Consider the following 20,428-nt stretch of genomic DNA (forward strand, 5'->3'; position numbering starts at 1 on the left):
GGGAAGTCGAATTTATAGCCTCTAAACTTACGTTATCGAAATGGATAATGAAATTCGACCAAAAGCATCTATAAAAACCTTTTAATCGGCTATATAGAATGAGAACGTAATAATGTTGATATAAATTTTCTAATTTAATCAAATGAATTATATTTGGTGACACTTCTCAATTCAAATTGAGCAAGTCGAACTTTATTGCATCTAAACTTATGTTATTTTTAAAGAGATATATAGAATGAATTTCATCCAAGAGCGTCTAGAAAAAACTATTAGTTACTTATAAATAATGAAAACGTAATAAAGCTGATAAAATTTTTCTAATATAATCAAATAAATTATATATGGTGCCACTTTTGAATTGAAAATTGGGGAAGTCGAATTTATAGCCTCTAAACCTACGTTATCGAAATGTATAATGAAATTCGACCAAAAGCGTCTATAAAAACATTTTAATTGGCTATATAGAATGAGAACGTAATAATGTTGATATAAATTTTCTAATTTAATCAAATGAATTATATTTGGTGACACTTCTCAATTCAAATTGAGCAAGTCGAACTTTATTGCATCTAAACTCATGTTATTTTTAAAGAGATATATAGAATGAATTTCATCCAAGAGCGTCTAGAAAAAACTGTTAGTTAGTTATAAATAATGAAAACGTAATAAAGTTGATAAAAAGTTGCTAATATAATCAAATAAATTATATTTGGTGCCACCTTTGAATTCAAAATTTGGGAAGTCGAATTTATAGCCTCTAAACTTACGTTATCGAAATGGATAATGAAATTCGATCAAAAGCGTCTATAAAAACCTTTTAATTGCCTATATAGAATGAGAACGTAATAATGTTGATATAAATTTTCTAATTTAATCAAATGAATTATATTTGGTGACACTTCTCAATTCAAATTGGGCAAGTCGAACTTTATTGCATCTAAACTTATGTTATTTTTAATGAGAAATATAGAATGAATTTCATCCAAGAGCGTCTAGAAAAAACTGTTAGTTAGTTATAAATAATGAAAATGTAATAAAGTTGATAAAAAGTTGCTAATATAATCAAATAAATTATATTTGGTGCCACTTTTGAATTCAAAATTTAGGAAGTCGAATTTATAGCCTCTAAACTTACGTTATCGAAATGGATAATGAAATTCGACCAAAAGCATCTATAAAAACCTTTTAATCGGCTATATAGAATGAGAACGTAATAATGTTGATATAAATTTTCTAATTTAATCAAATGAATTATATTTGGTGACACTTCTCAATTCAAATTGAGCAAGTCGAACTTTATTGCATCTAAACTTATGTTATTTTTAAAGAGATATATAGAATGAATTTCATCCAAGAGCGTCTAGAAAAAACTATTAGTTACTTATAAATAATGAAAACGTAATAAAGCTGATAAAATTTTTCTAATATAATCAAATAAATTATATTTGGTGCCACTTTTGAATTGAAAATTGGGGAAGTCGAATTTATAGCCTCTAAACCTACGTTATCGAAATTTATAATGAAATTCGACCAAAAGCGTCTATAAAAACATTTTAATTGGCTATATAGAATGAGAACGCAATAATGTTGATATAAATTTTCTAATTTAATCAAATGAATTATATTTGGTGACACTTCTCAATTCAAATTGTGCAAGTCGAACTTTATTGCATCTAAACTTATGTTATTTTTAAAGAGAAATATATAATGAATTTCATCCAAAAGCGTCTAGAAAAAACTGTTAGTTAGTTATAAATAATGAAAACGTAATAAAGTTGATAAAAAGTTGCTAATATAATCAAATAAATTATATTTGGTGCCACTTTTGAATTCAAATTTGGGGAAGTCGAATTTACAGCCTCTAAACTTACGTTATCGAAATGGATAATGAAATTCGACCAAAAGCGTCTATAAAAACCTTTTAATCGGCTATATAGAATGAGAATGTAATAATGTTGATATAAATTTTCTAATTTAATCAAATGAATTATATTTGGTGACACTTCTCAATTCAAATTGTGCAAGTCGAACTTTATTGCATCTAAACTTATGTTATTTTTAAAGAGAAATATAGAATGAATTTCATCCAAGAGCGTCTAGAAAAAACTGTTAGTTAGTTATAAATAATGAAAACGTAATAAAGTTGATAAAAAGTTGCTAATATAATCAAATAAATTATATTTGGTGCCACTTTTGAATTCAAAATTTGGGAAGTCGAATTTATAGCCTCTAAACTTACGTTATCGAAATGGATAATGAAATTCGATCAAAAGCGTCTATAAAAACCTTTTAATTGCCTATATAGAATGAGAACGTAATAATGTTGATATAAATTTTCTAATTTAATCAAATGAATTATATTTGGTGACACTTCTCAATTCAAATTGGGCAAGTCGAACTTTATTGCATCTAAACTTATGTTATTTTTAAAGAGATATATAGAATGAATTTCATCCAAGAGCGTCTAGAAAAAACTGTTAGTTAGTTATAAATAATGAAAACGTAATAAAGTTGATAAAAAGTTTCTAATATAATCGAATAAATTATATTTGGTGCCACTTTTGAATTCAAAATTTGGGAAGTCGAATTTATAGCCTCTAAACTTACGTTATCGAAATGGATAATGAAATTCGACCAAAAGCATCTATAAAAACCTTTTAATCGGCTATATAGAATGAGAACGTAATAATGTTGATATAAATTTTCTAATTTAATCAAATGAATTATATTTGGTGACACTTCTCAATTCAAATTGAGCAAGTCGAACTTTATTGCATCTAAACTTATGTTATTTTTAAAGAGATATATAGAATGAATTTCATCCAAGAGCGTCTAGAAAAAACTATTAGTTACTTATAAATAATGAAAACGTAATAAAGCTGATAAAATTTTTCTAATATAATCAAATAAATTATATATGGTGCCACTTTTGAATTGAAAATTGGGGAAGTCGAATTTATAGCCTCTAAACCTACGTTATCGAAATGTATAATGAAATTCGACCAAAAGCGTCTATAAAAACATTTTAATTGGCTATATAGAATGAGAACGTAATAATGTTGATATAAATTTTCTAATTTAATCAAATGAATTATATTTGGTGACACTTCTCAATTCAAATTGAGCAAGTCGAACTTTATTGCATCTAAACTCATGTTATTTTTAAAGAGATATATAGAATGAATTTCATCCAAGAGCGTCTAGAAAAAACTGTTAGTTAGTTATAAATAATGAAAACGTAATAAAGTTGATAAAAAGTTGCTAATATAATCAAATAAATTATATTTGGTGCCACCTTTGAATTCAAAATTTGGGAAGTCGAATTTATAGCCTCTAAACTTACGTTATCGAAATGGATAATGAAATTCGATCAAAAGCGTCTATAAAAACCTTTTAATTGCCTATATAGAATGAGAACGTAATAATGTTGATATAAATTTTCTAATTTAATCAAATGAATTATATTTGGTGACACTTCTCAATTCAAATTGGGCAAGTCGAACTTTATTGCATCTAAACTTATGTTATTTTTAAAGAGAAATATAGAATGAATTTCATCCAAGAGCGTCTAGAAAAAACTGTTAGTTAGTTATAAATAATGAAAATGTAATAAAGTTGATAAAAAGTTGCTAATATAATCAAATAAATTATATTTGGTGCCACTTTTGAATTCAAAATTTAGGAAGTCGAATTTATAGCCTCTAAACTTACGTTATCGAAATGGATAATGAAATTCGACCAAAAGCATCTATAAAAACCTTTTAATCGGCTATATAGAATGAGAACGTAATAATGTTGATATAAATTTTCTAATTTAATCAAATGAATTATATTTGGTGACACTTCTCAATTCAAATTGAGCAAGTCGAACTTTATTGCATCTAAACTTATGTTATTTTTAAAGAGATATATAGAATGAATTTCATCCAAGAGCGTCTAGAAAAAACTATTAGTTACTTATAAATAATGAAAACGTAATAAAGCTGATAAAATTTTTCTAATATAATCAAATAAATTATATATGGTGCCACTTTTGAATTGAAAATTGGGGAAGTCGAATTTATAGCCTCTAAACCTACGTTATCGAAATGTATAATGAAATTCGACCAAAAGCGTCTATAAAAACATTTTAATTGGCTATATAGAATGAGAACGTAATAATGTTGATATAAATTTTCTAATTTAATCAAATGAATTATATTTGGTGACACTTCTCAATTCAAATTGAGCAAGTCGAACTTTATTGCATCTAAACTCATGTTATTTTTAAAGAGATATATAGAATGAATTTCATCCAAGAGCGTCTAGAAAAAACTGTTAGTTAGTTATAAATAATGAAAACGTAATAAAGTTGATAAAAAGTTGCTAATATAATCAAATAAATTATATTTGGTGCCACCTTTGAATTCAAAATTTGGGAAGTCGAATTTATAGCCTCTAAACTTACGTTATCGAAATGGATAATGAAATTCGATCAAAAGCGTCTATAAAAACCTTTTAATTGCCTATATAGAATGAGAACGTAATAATGTTGATATAAATTTTCTAATTTAATCAAATGAATTATATTTGGTGACACTTCTCAATTCAAATTGGGCAAGTCGAACTTTATTGCATCTAAACTTATGTTATTTTTAAAGAGAAATATAGAATGAATTTCATCCAAGAGCGTCTAGAAAAAACTGTTAGTTAGTTATAAATAATGAAAATGTAATAAAGTTGATAAAAAGTTGCTAATATAATCAAATAAATTATATTTGGTGCCACTTTTGAATTCAAAATTTAGGAAGTCGAATTTATAGCCTCTAAACTTACGTTATCGAAATGGATAATGAAATTCGACCAAAAGCATCTATAAAAACCTTTTAATCGGCTATATAGAATGAGAACGTAATAATGTTGATATAAATTTTCTAATTTAATCAAATGAATTATATTTGGTGACACTTCTCAATTCAAATTGAGCAAGTCGAACTTTATTGCATCTAAACTTATGTTATTTTTAAAGAGATATATAGAATGAATTTCATCCAAGAGCGTCTAGAAAAAACTATTAGTTACTTATAAATAATGAAAACGTAATAAAGCTGATAAAATTTTTCTAATATAATCAAATAAATTATATATGGTGCCACTTTTGAATTGAAAATTGGGGAAGTCGAATTTATAGCCTCTAAACCTACGTTATCGAAATGTATAATGAAATTCGACCAAAAGCGTCTATAAAAACATTTTAATTGGCTATATAGAATGAGAACGTAATAATGTTGATATAAATTTTCTAATTTAATCAAATGAATTATATTTGGTGACACTTCTCAATTCAAATTGGGAAAGTCGAACTTTATTGCATCTAAACTTATGTTATTTTTAAAGAGAAATATATAATGAATTTCATCCAAAAGCGTCTAGAAAAAACTGTTAGTTAGTTATAAATAATGAAAACGTAATAAAGTTGATAAAAAGTTGCTAATATAATCAAATAAATTATATTTGGTGCCACTTTTGAATTCAAATTTGGGGAAGTCGAATTTACAGCCTCTAAACTTACGTTATGGAAATGGATAATGAAATTCGATCAAAAGCATCTATAAAAACCTTTTAATTGCCTATATAGAATGAGAACGTAATAATGTTGATATAAATTTTCTAATTTAATCAAATGAATTATATTTGGTGACACTTCTCAATTCAAATTGTGCAAGTCGAACTTTATTGCATCTAAACTTATGTTATTTTTAAAGAGAAATATAGAATGAATTTCATCCAAGAGCGTCTAGAAAAAACTGTTAGTTAGTTATAAATAATGAAAACGTAATAAAGTTGATAAAAAGTTGCTAATATAATCAAATAAATTATATTTGGTGCCACTTTTGAATTCAAATTTGGGAAGTCGAATTTATAGCCTCTAAACTTACGTTATCGAAATGGATAATGAAATTCGACCAAAAGCATCTATAAAAACCTTTTAATCGGCTATATAGAATGAGAACGTAATAATGTTGATATAAATTTTCTAATTTAATCAAATGAATTATATTTGGTGACACTTTTGAATTCAAATTTGGCAAGTCGAACTTTATTGCATCTAAACTTATGTTATTTTTAAAGAGATATATAGAATGAATTTCATCCAAGAGCGTCTAGAAAAAACTGTTAGTTAGTTATAAATAATGAAAACGTAATAAAGCTGATAAAATTTTTCTAATATAATCAAATAAATTATATTTGGTGCCACTTTTGAATTCAAAATTGGGGAAGTCGAATTTATAGCCTCTAAACTTACGTTATCGAAATGTATAATGAAATTCGACCAAAAGCGTCTATAAAAACATTTTAATTGGCTATATAGAATGAGAACGTAATAATGTTGATATAAATTTTCTAATTTAATCAAATGAATTATATTTGGTGACACTTCTCAATTCAAATTGGGAAAGTCGAACTTTATTGCATCTAAACTTATGTTATTTTTAAAGAGAAATATATAATGAATTTCATCCAAAAGCGTCTAGAAAAAACTGTTAGTTAGTTATAAATAATGAAAACGTAATAAAGTTGATAAAAAGTTGCTAATATAATCAAATAAATTATATTTGGTGCCACTTTTGAATTCAAATTTGGGGAAGTCGAATTTACAGCCTCTAAACTTACGTTATCGAAATGGATAATGAAATTCGACCAAAAGCGTCTTTAAAAACCTTTTAATCGGCTATATAGAATGAGAATGTAATAATGTTGATATAAATTTTCTAATTTAATCAAATGAATTATATTTGGTGACACTTCTCAATTCAAATTGTGCAAGTCGAACTTTATTGCATCTAAACTTATGTTATTTTTAAAGAGAAATATAGAATTAATTTCATCCAAGAGCGTCTAGAAAAAACTGTTAGTTAGTTATAAATAATGAAAACGTAATAAAGTTGATAAAAAGTTGCTAATATAATCAAATAAATTATATTTGGTGCCACTTTTGAATTCAAAATTTGGGAAGTCGAATTTATAGCCTCTAAACTTACGTTATCGAAATGGATAATGAAATTCGATCAAAAGCGTCTATAAAAACCTTTTAATTGCCTATATAGAATGAGAACGTAATAATGTTGATATAAATTTTCTAATTTAATCAAATGAATTATATTTGGTGACACTTCTCAATTCAAATTGAGCAAGTCGAACTTTATTGCATCTAAACTTATGTTATTTTTAAAGAGATATATAGAATGAATTTCATCCAAGAGCGTCTAGAAAAAACTATTAGTTACTTATAAATAATGAAAACGTAATAAAGCTGATAAAATTTTTCTAATATAATCAAATAAATTATATTTGGTGCCACTTTTGAATTGAAAATTGGGGAAGTCGAATTTATAGCCTCTAAACCTACGTTATCGAAATTTATAATGAAATTCGACCAAAAGCGTCTATAAAAACATTTTAATTGGCTATATAGAATGAGAACGCAATAATGTTGATATAAATTTTCTAATTTAATCAAATGAATTATATTTGGTGACACTTCTCAATTCAAATTGGGAAAGTCGAACTTTATTGCATCTAAACTTATGTTATTTTTAAAGAGAAATATATAATGAATTTCATCCAAAAGCGTCTAGAAAAAACTGTTAGTTAGTTATAAATAATGAAAACGTAATAAAGTTGATAAAAAGTTGCTAATATAATCAAATAAATTATATTTGGTGCCACTTTTGAATTCAAATTTGGGGAAGTCGAATTTACAGCCTCTAAACTTACGTTATCGAAATGGATAATGAAATTCGACCAAAAGCGTCTTTAAAAACCTTTTAATCGGCTATATAGAATGAGAATGTAATAATGTTGATATAAATTTTCTAATTTAATCAAATGAATTATATTTGGTGACACTTCTCAATTCAAATTGTGCAAGTCGAACTTTATTGCATCTAAACTTATGTTATTTTTAAAGAGAAATATAGAATGAATTTCATCCAAGAGCGTCTAGAAAAAACTGTTAGTTAGTTATAAATAATGAAAACGTAATAAAGTTGATAAAAAGTTGCTAATATAATCAAATAAATTATATTTGGTGCCACTTTTGAATTCAAAATTTGGGAAGTCGAATTTATAGCCTCTAAACTTACGTTATCGAAATGGATAATGAAATTCGATCAAAAGCGTCTATAAAAACCTTTTAATTGCCTATATAGAATGAGAACGTAATAATGTTGATATAAATTTTCTAATTTAATCAAATGAATTATATTTGGTGACACTTCTCAATTCAAATTGGGCAAGTCGAACTTTATTGCATCTAAACTTATGTTATTTTTAAAGAGAAATATAGAATGAATTTCATCCAAGAGCGTCTAGAAAAAACTGTTAGTTAGTTATAAATAATGAAAACGTAATAAAGTTGATAAAAAGTTTCTAATATAATCGAATAAATTATATTTGGTGCCACTTTTGAATTCAAAATTTGGGAAGTCGAATTTATAGCCTCTAAACTTACGTTATCGAAATGGATAATGAAATTCGACCAAAAGCATCTATAAAAACCTTTTAATCGGCTATATAGAATGAGAACGTAATAATGTTGATATAAATTTTCTAATTTAATCAAATGAATTATATTTGGTGACACTTCTCAATTCAAATTGAGCAAGTCGAACTTTATTGCATCTGAACTTATGTTATTTTTAAAGAGATATATAGAATGAATTTCATCCAAAAGCGTCTAGAAAAAACTGTTAGTTAGTTATAAATAATGAAAACGTAATAAAGTTGATAAAAAGTTGCTAATATAATCAAATAAATTATATTTGGTGCCACTTTTGAATTCAAATTTGGGGAAGTCGAATTTACAGCCTCTAAACTTACGTTATCGAAATGGATAATGAAATTCGACCAAAAGCGTCTTTAAAAACCTTTTAATCGGCTATATAGAATGAGAATGTAATAATGTTGATATAAATTTTCTAATTTAATCAAATGAATTATATTTGGTGACACTTCTCAATTCAAATTGTGCAAGTCGAACTTTATTGCATCTAAACTTATGTTATTTTTAAAGAGAAATATAGAATGAATTTCATCCAAGAGCGTCTAGAAAAAACTGTTAGTTAGTTATAAATAATGAAAACGTAATAAAGTTGATAAAAAGTTTCTAATATAATCGAATAAATTATATTTGGTGCCACTTTTGAATTCAAAATTTGGGAAGTCGAATTTATAGCCTCTAAACTTACGTTATCGAAATGGATAATGAAATTCGACCAAAAGCATCTATAAAAACCTTTTAATCGGCTATATAGAATGAGAACGTAATAATGTTGATATAAATTTTCTAATTTAATCAAATGAATTATATTTGGTGACACTTCTCAATTCAAATTGAGCAAGTCGAACTTTATTGAATCTAAACTTATGTTATTTTTAAAGAGATATATAGAATGAATTTCATCCAAGAGCGTCTAGAAAAAACTGTTAGTTAGTTATAAATAATGAAAACGTAATAAAGTTGATAAAAAGTTGCTAATATAATCAAATAAATTATATTTGGTGCCACTTTTGAATTCAAAATTTGGGAAGTCGAATTTATAGCCTCTAAACTTACGTTATCGAAATGGATAATGAAATTCGATCAAAAGCATCTATAAAAACCTTTTAATTGCCTATATAGAATGAGAACGTAATAATGTTGATATAAATTTTCTAATTTAATCAAATGAATTATATTTGGTGACACTTCTCAATTCAAATTGGGCAAGTCGAACTTTATTGCATCTAAACTTATGTTATTTTTAAAGAGAAATATAGAATGAATTTCATCCAAGAGCGTCTAGAAAAAACTGTTAGTTAGTTATAAATAATGAAAACGTAATAAAGTTGATAAAAAGTTGCTAATATAATCAAATAAATTATATTTGGTGCCACTTTTGAATTCAAAATTTGGGAAGTCGAATTTATAGCCTCTAAACTTACGTTATCGAAATGGATAATGAAATTCGACCAAAAGCATCTATAAAAACCTTTTAATCGGCTATATAGAATGAGAACGTAATAATGTTGATATAAATTTTCTAATTTAATCAAATGAATTATATTTGGTGACACTTCTCAATTCAAATTGAGCAAGTCGAACTTTATTGCATCTAAACTTATGTTATTTTTAAAGAGATATATAGAATGAATTTCATCCAAGAGCGTCTAGAAAAAACTATTAGTTACTTATAAATAATGAAAACGTAATAAAGCTGATAAAATTTTTCTAATATAATCAAATAAATTATATATGGTGCCACTTTTGAATTGAAAATTGGGGAAGTCGAATTTATAGCCTCTAAACCTACGTTATCGAAATGTATAATGAAATTCGACCAAAAGCGTCTATAAAAACATTTTAATTGGCTATATAGAATGAGAACGTAATAATGTTGATATAAATTTTCTAATTTAATCAAATGAATTATATTTGGTGACACTTCTCAATTCAAATTGGGAAAGTCGAACTTTATTGCATCTAAACTTATGTTATTTTTAAAGAGAAATATATAATGAATTTCATCCAAAAGCGTCTAGAAAAAACTGTTAGTTAGTTATAAATAATGAAAACGTAATAAAGTTGATAAAAAGTTGCTAATATAATCAAATAAATTATATTTGGTGCCACTTTTGAATTCAAATTTGGGGAAGTCGAATTTACAGCCTCTAAACTTACGTTATCGAAATGGATAATGAAATTCGATCAAAAGCATCTATAAAAACCTTTTAATTGCCTATATAGAATGAGAACGTAATAATGTTGATATAAATTTTCTAATTTAATCAAATGAATTATATTTGGTGACACTTCTCAATTCAAATTGTGCAAGTCGAACTTTATTGCATCTAAACTTATGTTATTTTTAAAGAGAAATATAGAATGAATTTCATCCAAGAGCGTCTAGAAAAAACTGTTAGTTAGTTATAAATAATGAAAACGTAATAAAGTTGATAAAAAGTTGCTAATATAATCAAATAAATTATATTTGGTGCCACTTTTGAATTCAAAATTTGGGAAGTCGAATTTATAGCCTCTAAACTTACGTTATCGAAATGGATAATGAAATTCGATCAAAAGCGTCTATAAAAACCTTTTAATTGCCTATATAGAATGAGAACGTAATAATGTTGATATAAATTTTCTAATTTAATCAAATGAATTATATTTGGTGACACTTCTCAATTCAAATTGGGCAAGTCGAACTTTATTGCATCTAAACTTATGTTATTTTTAAAGAGAAATATAGAATGAATTTCATCCAAGAGCGTCTAGAAAAAACTGTTAGTTAGTTATAAATAATGAAAACGTAATAAAGTTGATAAAAAGTTTCTAATATAATCGAATAAATTATATTTGGTGCCACTTTTGAATTCAAAATTTGGGAAGTCGAATTTATAGCCTCTAAACTTACGTTATCGAAATGGATAATGAAATTCGACCAAAAGCATCTATAAAAACCTTTTAATCGGCTATATAGAATGAGAACGTAATAATGTTGATATAAATTTTCTAATTTAATCAAATGAATTATATTTGGTGACACTTCTCAATTCAAATTGAGCAAGTCGAACTTTATTGCATCTAAACTTATGTTATTTTTAAAGAGATATATAGAATGAATTTCATCCAAGAGCGTCTAGAAAAAACTATTAGTTACTTATAAATAATGAAAACGTAATAAAGCTGATAAAATTTTTCTAATATAATCAAATAAATTATATTTGGTGCCACTTTTGAATTGAAAATTGGGGAAGTCGAATTTATAGCCTCTAAACCTACGTTATCGAAATTTATAATGAAATTCGACCAAAAGCGTCTATAAAAACATTTTAATTGGCTATATAGAATGAGAACGCAATAATGTTGATATAAATTTTCTAATTTAATCAAATGAATTATATTTGGTGACACTTCTCAATTCAAATTGGGAAAGTCGAACTTTATTGCATCTAAACTTATGTTATTTTTAAAGAGAAATATATAATGAATTTCATCCAAAAGCGTCTAGAAAAAACTGTTAGTTAGTTATAAATAATGAAAACGTAATAAAGTTGATAAAAAGTTGCTAATATAATCAAATAAATTATATTTGGTGCCACTTTTGAATTCAAATTTGGGGAAGTCGAATTTACAGCCTCTAAACTTACGTTATCGAAATGGATAATGAAATTCGACCAAAAGCGTCTTTAAAAACCTTTTAATCGGCTATATAGAATGAGAATGTAATAATGTTGATATAAATTTTCTAATTTAATCAAATGAATTATATTTGGTGACACTTCTCAATTCAAATTGTGCAAGTCGAACTTTATTGCATCTAAACTTATGTTATTTTTAAAGAGAAATATAGAATGAATTTCATCCAAGAGCGTCTAGAAAAAACTGTTAGTTAGTTATAAATAATGAAAACGTAATAAAGTTGATAAAAAGTTGCTAATATAATCAAATAAATTATATTTGGTGCCACTTTTGAATTCAAAATTTGGGAAGTCGAATTTATAGCCTCTAAACTTACGTTATCGAAATGGATAATGAAATTCGATCAAAAGCGTCTATAAAAACCTTTTAATTGCCTATATAGAATGAGAACGTAATAATGTTGATATAAATTTTCTAATTTAATCAAATGAATTATATTTGGTGACACTTCTCAATTCAAATTGGGCAAGTCGAACTTTATTGCATCTAAACTTATGTTATTTTTAAAGAGAAATATAGAATGAATTTCATCCAAGAGCGTCTAGAAAAAACTGTTAGTTAGTTATAAATAATGAAAACGTAATAAAGTTGATAAAAAGTTTCTAATATAATCGAATAAATTATATTTGGTGCCACTTTTGAATTCAAAATTTGGGAAGTCGAATTTATAGCCTCTAAACTTACGTTATCGAAATGGATAATGAAATTCGACCAAAAGCATCTATAAAAACCTTTTAATCGGCTATATAGAATGAGAACGTAATAATGTTGATATAAATTTTCTAATTTAATCAAATGAATTATATTTGGTGACACTTCTCAATTCAAATTGAGCAAGTCGAACTTTATTGCATCTAAACTTATGTTATTTTTAAAGAGATATATAGAATGAATTTCATCCAAGAGCGTCTAGAAAAAACTATTAGTTACTTATAAATAATGAAAACGTAATAAAGCTGATAAAATTTTTCTAATATAATCAAATAAATTATATTTGGTGCCACTTTTGAATTGAAAATTGGGGAAGTCGAATTTATAGCCTCTAAACCTACGTTATCGAAATTTATAATGAAATTCGACCAAAAGCGTCTATAAAAACATTTTAATTGGCTATATAGAATGAGAACGCAATAATGTTGATATAAATTTTCTAATTTAATCAAATGAATTATATTTGGTGACACTTCTCAATTCAAATTGGGAAAGTCGAACTTTATTGCATCTAAACTTATGTTATTTTTAAAGAGAAATATATAATGAATTTCATCCAAAAGCGTCTAGAAAAAACTGTTAGTTAGTTATAAATAATGAAAACGTAATAAAGTTGATAAAAAGTTGCTAATATAATCAAATAAATTATATTTGGTGCCACTTTTGAATTCAAATTTGGGGAAGTCGAATTTACAGCCTCTAAACTTACGTTATCGAAATGGATAATGAAATTCGACCAAAAGCGTCTTTAAAAACCTTTTAATCGGCTATATAGAATGAGAATGTAATAATGTTGATATAAATTTTCTAATTTAATCAAATGAATTATATTTGGTGACACTTCTCAATTCAAATTGTGCAAGTCGAACTTTATTGCATCTAAACTTATGTTATTTTTAAAGAGAAATATAGAATGAATTTCATCCAAGAGCGTCTAGAAAAAACTGTTAGTTAGTTATAAATAATGAAAACGTAATAAAGTTGATAAAAAGTTGCTAATATAATCAAATAAATTATATTTGGTGCCACTTTTGAATTCAAAATTTGGGAAGTCGAATTTATAGCCTCTAAACTTACGTTATCGAAATGGATAATGAAATTCGATCAAAAGCGTCTATAAAAACCTTTTAATTGCCTATATAGAATGAGAACGTAATAATGTTGATATAAATTTTCTAATTTAATCAAATGAATTATATTTGGTGACACTTCTCAATTCAAATTGGGCAAGTCGAACTTTATTGCATCTAAACTTATGTTATTTTTAAAGAGAAATATAGAATGAATTTCATCCAAGAGCGTCTAGAAAAAACTGTTAGTTAGTTATAAATAATGAAAACGTAATAAAGTTGATAAAAAGTTTCTAATATAATCGAATAAATTATATTTGGTGCCACTTTTGAATTCAAAATTTGGGAAGTCGAATTTATAGCCTCTAAACTTACGTTATCGAAATGGATAATGAAATTCGACCAAAAGCATCTATAAAAACCTTTTAATCGGCTATATAGAATGAGAACGTAATAATGTTGATATAAATTTTCTAATTTAATCAAATGAATTATATTTGGTGACACTTCTCAATTCAAATTGAGCAAGTCGAACTTTATTGCATCTAAACTTATGTTATTTTTAAAGAGATATATAGAATGAATTTCATCCAAGAGCGTCTAGAAAAAACTATTAGTTACTTATAAATAATGAAAACGTAATAAAGCTGATAAAATTTTTCTAATATAATCAAATAAATTATATTTGGTGCCACTTTTGAATTGAAAATTGGGGAAGTCGAATTTATAGCCTCTAAACCTACGTTATCGAAATTTATAATGAAATTCGACCAAAAGCGTCTATAAAAACATTTTAATTGGCTATATAGAATGAGAAGGCAATAATGTTGATATAAATTTTCTAATTTAATCAAATGAATTATATTTGGTGACACTTCTCAATTCAAATTGGGAAAGTCGAACTTTATTGCATCTAAACTTATGTTATTTTTAAAGAGAAATATATAATGAATTTCATCCAAAAGCGTCTAGAAAAAACTGTTAGTTAGTTATAAATAATGAAAACGTAATAAAGTTGATAAAAAGTTGCTAATATAATCAAATAAATTATATTTGGTGCCACTTTTGAATTCAAATTTGGGGAAGTCGAATTTACAGCCTCTAAACTTACGTTATCGAAATGGATAATGAAATTCGACCAAAAGCGTCTTTAAAAACCTTTTAATCGGCTATATAGAATGAGAATGTAATAATGTTGATATAAATTTTCTAATTTAATCAAATGAATTATATTTGGTGACACTTCTCAATTCAAATTGTGCAAGTCGAACTTTATTGCATCTAAACTTATGTTATTTTTAAAGAGAAATATAGAATGAATTTCATCCAAGAGCGTCTAGAAAAAACTGTTAGTTAGTTATAAATAATGAAAACGTAATAAAGTTGATAAAAAGTTGCTAATATAATCAAATAAATTATATTTGGTGCCACTTTTGAATTCAAAATTTGGGAAGTCGAATTTATAGCCTCTAAACTTACGTTATCGAAATGGATAATGAAATTCGACCAAAAGCATCTATAAAAACCTTTTAATCGGCTATATAGAATGAGAACGTAATAATGTTGATATAAATTTTCTAATTTAATCAAATGAATTATATTTGGTGACACTTCTCAATTCAAATTGAGCAAGTCGAACTTTATTGCATCTAAACTTATGTTATTTTTAAAGAGATATATAGAATGAATTTCATCCAAGAGCGTCTAGAAAAAACTATTAGTTACTTATAAATAATGAAAACGTAATAAAGCTGATAAAATTTTTCTAATATAATCAAATAAATTATATTTGGTGCCACTTTTGAATTGAAAATTGGGGAAGTCGAATTTATAGCCTCTAAACCTACGTTATCGAAATTTATAATGAAATTCGACCAAAAGCGTCTATAAAAACATTTTAATTGGCTATATAGAATGAGAACGTAATAATGTTGATATAAATTTTCTAATTTAATCAAATGAATTATATTTGGTGACACTTCTCAATTCAAATTGGGAAAGTCGAACTTTATTGCATCTAAACTTATGTTATTTTTAAAGAGAAATATATAATGAATTTCATCCAAAAGCGTCTAGAAAAAACTGTTAGTTAGTTATAAATAATGAAAACGTAATAAAGTTGATAAAAAGTTGCTAATATAATCAAATAAATTATATTTGGTGCCACTTTTGAATTCAAATTTGGGGAAGTCGAATTTACAGCCTCTAAACTTACGTTATCGAAATGGATAATGAAATTCGACCAAAAGCGTCTTTAAAAACCTTTTAATCGGCTATATAGAATGAGAATGTAATAATGTTGATATAAATTTTCTAATTTAATCAAATGAATTATATTTGGTGACACTTCTCAATTCAAATTGTGCAAGTCGAACTTTATTGCATCTAAACTTATGTTATTTTTAAAGAGAAATATAGAATGAATTTCATCCAAGAGCGTCTAGAAAAAACTGTTAGTTAGTTATAAATAATGAAAACGTAATAAAGTTGATAAAAAGTTGCTAATATAATCAAATAAATTATATTTCGTGCCACTTTTGAATTCAAAATTTGGGAAGTCGAATTTATAGCCTCTAAACTTACGTTATCGAAATGGATAATGAAATTCGACCAAAAGCATCTATAAAAACCTTTTAATCGGCTATATAGAATGAGAACGTAATAATGTTGATATAAATTTTCTAATTTAATCAAATGAATTATATTTGGTGACACTTCTCAATTCAAATTGAGCAAGTCGAACTTTATTGCATCTAAACTTATGTTATTTTTAAAGAGATATATAGAATGAATTTCATCCAAGAGCGTCTAGAAAAAACTATTAGTTACTTATAAATAATGAAAACGTAATAAAGCTGATAAAATTTTTCTAATATAATCAAATAAATTATATTTGGTGCCACTTTTGAATTGAAAATTGGGGAAGTCGAATTTATAGCCTCTAAACCTACGTTATCGAAATTTATAATGAAATTCGACCAAAAGCGTCTATAAAAACATTTTAATTGGCTATATAGAATGAGAACGTAATAATGTTGATATAAATTTTCTAATTTAATCAAATGAATTATATTTGGTGACACTTCTCAATTCAAATTGGGAAAGTCGAACTTTATTGCATCTAAACTTATGTTATTTTTAAAGAGAAATATATAATGAATTTCATCCAAAAGCGTCTAGAAAAAACTGTTAGTTAGTTATAAATAATGAAAACGTAATAAAGTTGATAAAAAGTTGCTAATATAATCAAATAAATTATATTTGGTGCCACTTTTGAATTCAAATTTGGGGAAGTCGAATTTACAGCCTCTAAACTTACGTTATCGAAATGGATAATGAAATTCGACCAAAAGCGTCTTTAAAAACCTTTTAATCGGCTATATAGAATGAGAATGTAATAATGTTGATATAAATTTTCTAATTTAATCAAATGAATTATATTTGGTGACACTTCTTAATTCAAATTGTGCAAGTCGAACTTTATTGCATCTAAACTTATGTTATTTTTAAAGAGAAATATAGAATGAATTTCATCCAAGAGCGTCTAGAAAAAACTGTTAGTTAGTTATAAATAATGAAAACGTAATAAAGTTGATAAAAAGTTGCTAATATAATCAAATAAATTATATTTCGTGCCACTTTTGAATTCAAAATTTGGGAAGTCGAATTTATAGCCTCTAAACTTACGTTATCGAAATGGATAATGAAATTCGACCAAAAGCATCTATAAAAACCTTTTAATCGGCTATATAGAATGAGAACGTAATAATGTTGATATAAATTTTCTAATTTAATCAAATGAATTATATTTGGTGACACTTCTCAATTCAAATTGAGCAAGTCGAACTTTATTGCATCTAAACTTATGTTATTTTTAAAGAGATATATAGAATGAATTTCATCCAAGAGCGTCTAGAAAAAACTATTAGTTACTTATAAATAATGAAAACGTAATAAAGCTGATAAAATTTTTCTAGTATAATCAAATAAATTATATTTGGTGCCACTTTTGAATTCAAATTTGGGGAAGTCGAATTTACAGCCTCTAAACTTACGTTATCGAAATGGATAATGAAATTCGATCAAAAGCGTCTATAAAAACCTTTTAATTGCCTATATAGAATGAGAACGTAATAATGTTGATATAAATTTTCTAATTTAATCAAATGAATTATATTTGGTGACACTTCTCAATTCAAATTGGGAAAGTCGAACTTTATTGCATCTAAACTTATGTTATTTTTAAAGAGAAATATATAATGAATTTCATCCAAAAGCGTCTAGAAAAAACTGTTAGTTAGTTATAAATAATGAAAACGTAATAAAGTTGATAAAAAGTTGCTAATATAATCAAATAAATTATATTTGGTGCCACTTTTGAATTCAAATTTGGGGAAGTCGAATTTACAGCCTCTAAACTTACGTTATCGAAATGGATAATGAAATTCGACCAAAAGCGTCTTTAAAAACCTTTTAATCGGCTATATAGAATGAGAATGTAATAATGTTGATATAAATTTTCTAATTTAATCAAATGAATTATATTTGGTGACACTTCTCAATTCAAATTGTGCAAGTCGAACTTTATTGCATCTAAACTTATGTTATTTTTAAAGAGAAATATAGAATGAATTTCATCCAAGAGCGTCTAGAAAAAACTGTTAGTTAGTTATAAATAATGAAAACGTAATAAAGTTGATAAAAAGTTGCTAATATAATCAAATAAATTATATTTCGTGCCACTTTTGAATTCAAAATTTGGGAAGTCGAATTTATAGCCTCTAAACTTACGTTATCGAAATGGATAATGAAATTCGATCAAAAGCGTCTATAAAAACCTTTTAATTGCCTATATAGAATGAGAACGTAATAATGTTGATATAAATTTTCTAATTTAATCAAATGAATTATATTTGGTGACACTTCTCAATTCAAATTGGGCAAGTCGAACTTTATTGCATCTAAACTTATGTTATTTTTAAAGAGAAATATAGAATGAATTTCATCCAAGAGCGTCTAGAAAAAACTGTTAGTTAGTTATAAATAATGAAAACGTAATAAAGTTGATAAAAAGTTTCTAATATAATCGAATAAATTATATTTGGTGCCACTTTTGAATTCAAAATTTGGGAAGTCGAATTTATAGCCTCTAAACTTACGTTATCGAAATGGATAATGAAATTCGACCAAAAGCGTCTATAAAAACCTTTTAATCGGCTATATAGAATGAGAACGTAATAATGTTGATATAAATTTTCTAATTTAATCAAATGAATTATATTTGGTGACACTTCTCAATTCAAATTGTGCAAGTCGAACTTTATTGCATCTAAACTTATGTTATTTTTAAAGAAAAATATAGAATGAATTTCATCCAAGAGCGTCTAGAAAAAACTGCTAGTTAGTTATAAATAATGAAAACGTAATAAAGTTGATAAAAAGTTGCTAATATAATCAAATAAATTATATTTGGTGCCACTTTTGAATTCAAAATTTGGGAAGTCGAATTTATAGCCTCTAAACTTACGTTATCGAAATGGATAATGAAATTCGACCAAAAGCATCTATAAAAACCTTTTAATCGGCTATATAGAATGAGAACGTAATAATGTTGATATAAATTTTCTAATTTAATCAAATGAATTATATTTGGTGACACTTCTCAATTCAAATTGAGCAAGTCGAACTTTATTGCATCTAAACTTATGTTATTTTTAAAGAGATATATAGAATGAATTTCATCCAAGAGCGTCTAGAAAAAACTGTTAGTTAGTTATAAATAATGAAAACGTAATAAAGTTGATAAAAAGTTTCTAATATAATCGAATAAATTATATTTGGTGCCACTTTTGAATTCAAAATTTGGGAAGTCGAATTTATAGCCTCTAAACTTACGTTATCGAAATGGATAATGAAATTCGACCAAAAGCATCTATAAAAACCTTTTAATCGGCTATATAGAATGAGAACGTAATAATGTTGATATAAATTTTCTAATTTAATCAAATGAATTATATTTGGTGACACTTCTCAATTCAAATTGAGCAAGTCGAACTTTATTGCATCTAAACTTATGTTATTTTTAAAGAGATATATAGAATGAATTTCATCCAAGAGCGTCTAGAAAAAACTATTAGTTACTTATAAATAATGAAAACGTAATAAAGCTGATAAAATTTTTCTAATATAATCAAATAAATTATATTTGGTGCCACTTTTGAATTGAAAATTGGGGAAGTCGAATTTATAGCCTCTAAACCTACGTTATCGAAATTTATAATGAAATTCGACCAAAAGCGTCTATAAAAACATTTTAATTGGCTATATAGAATGAGAAGGCAATAATGTTGATATAAATTTTCTAATTTAATCAAATGAATTATATTTGGTGACACTTCTCAATTCAAATTGGGAAAGTCGA

The sequence above is a fragment of the Lactuca serriola genome, chromosome 5 (assembly GCF_051521515.1).
Source record: "Lactuca serriola cultivar US96UC23 chromosome 5, Lser_US96UC23_V15, whole genome shotgun sequence".
Taxonomy (NCBI): Eukaryota; Viridiplantae; Streptophyta; class Magnoliopsida; order Asterales; family Asteraceae; genus Lactuca; species Lactuca serriola.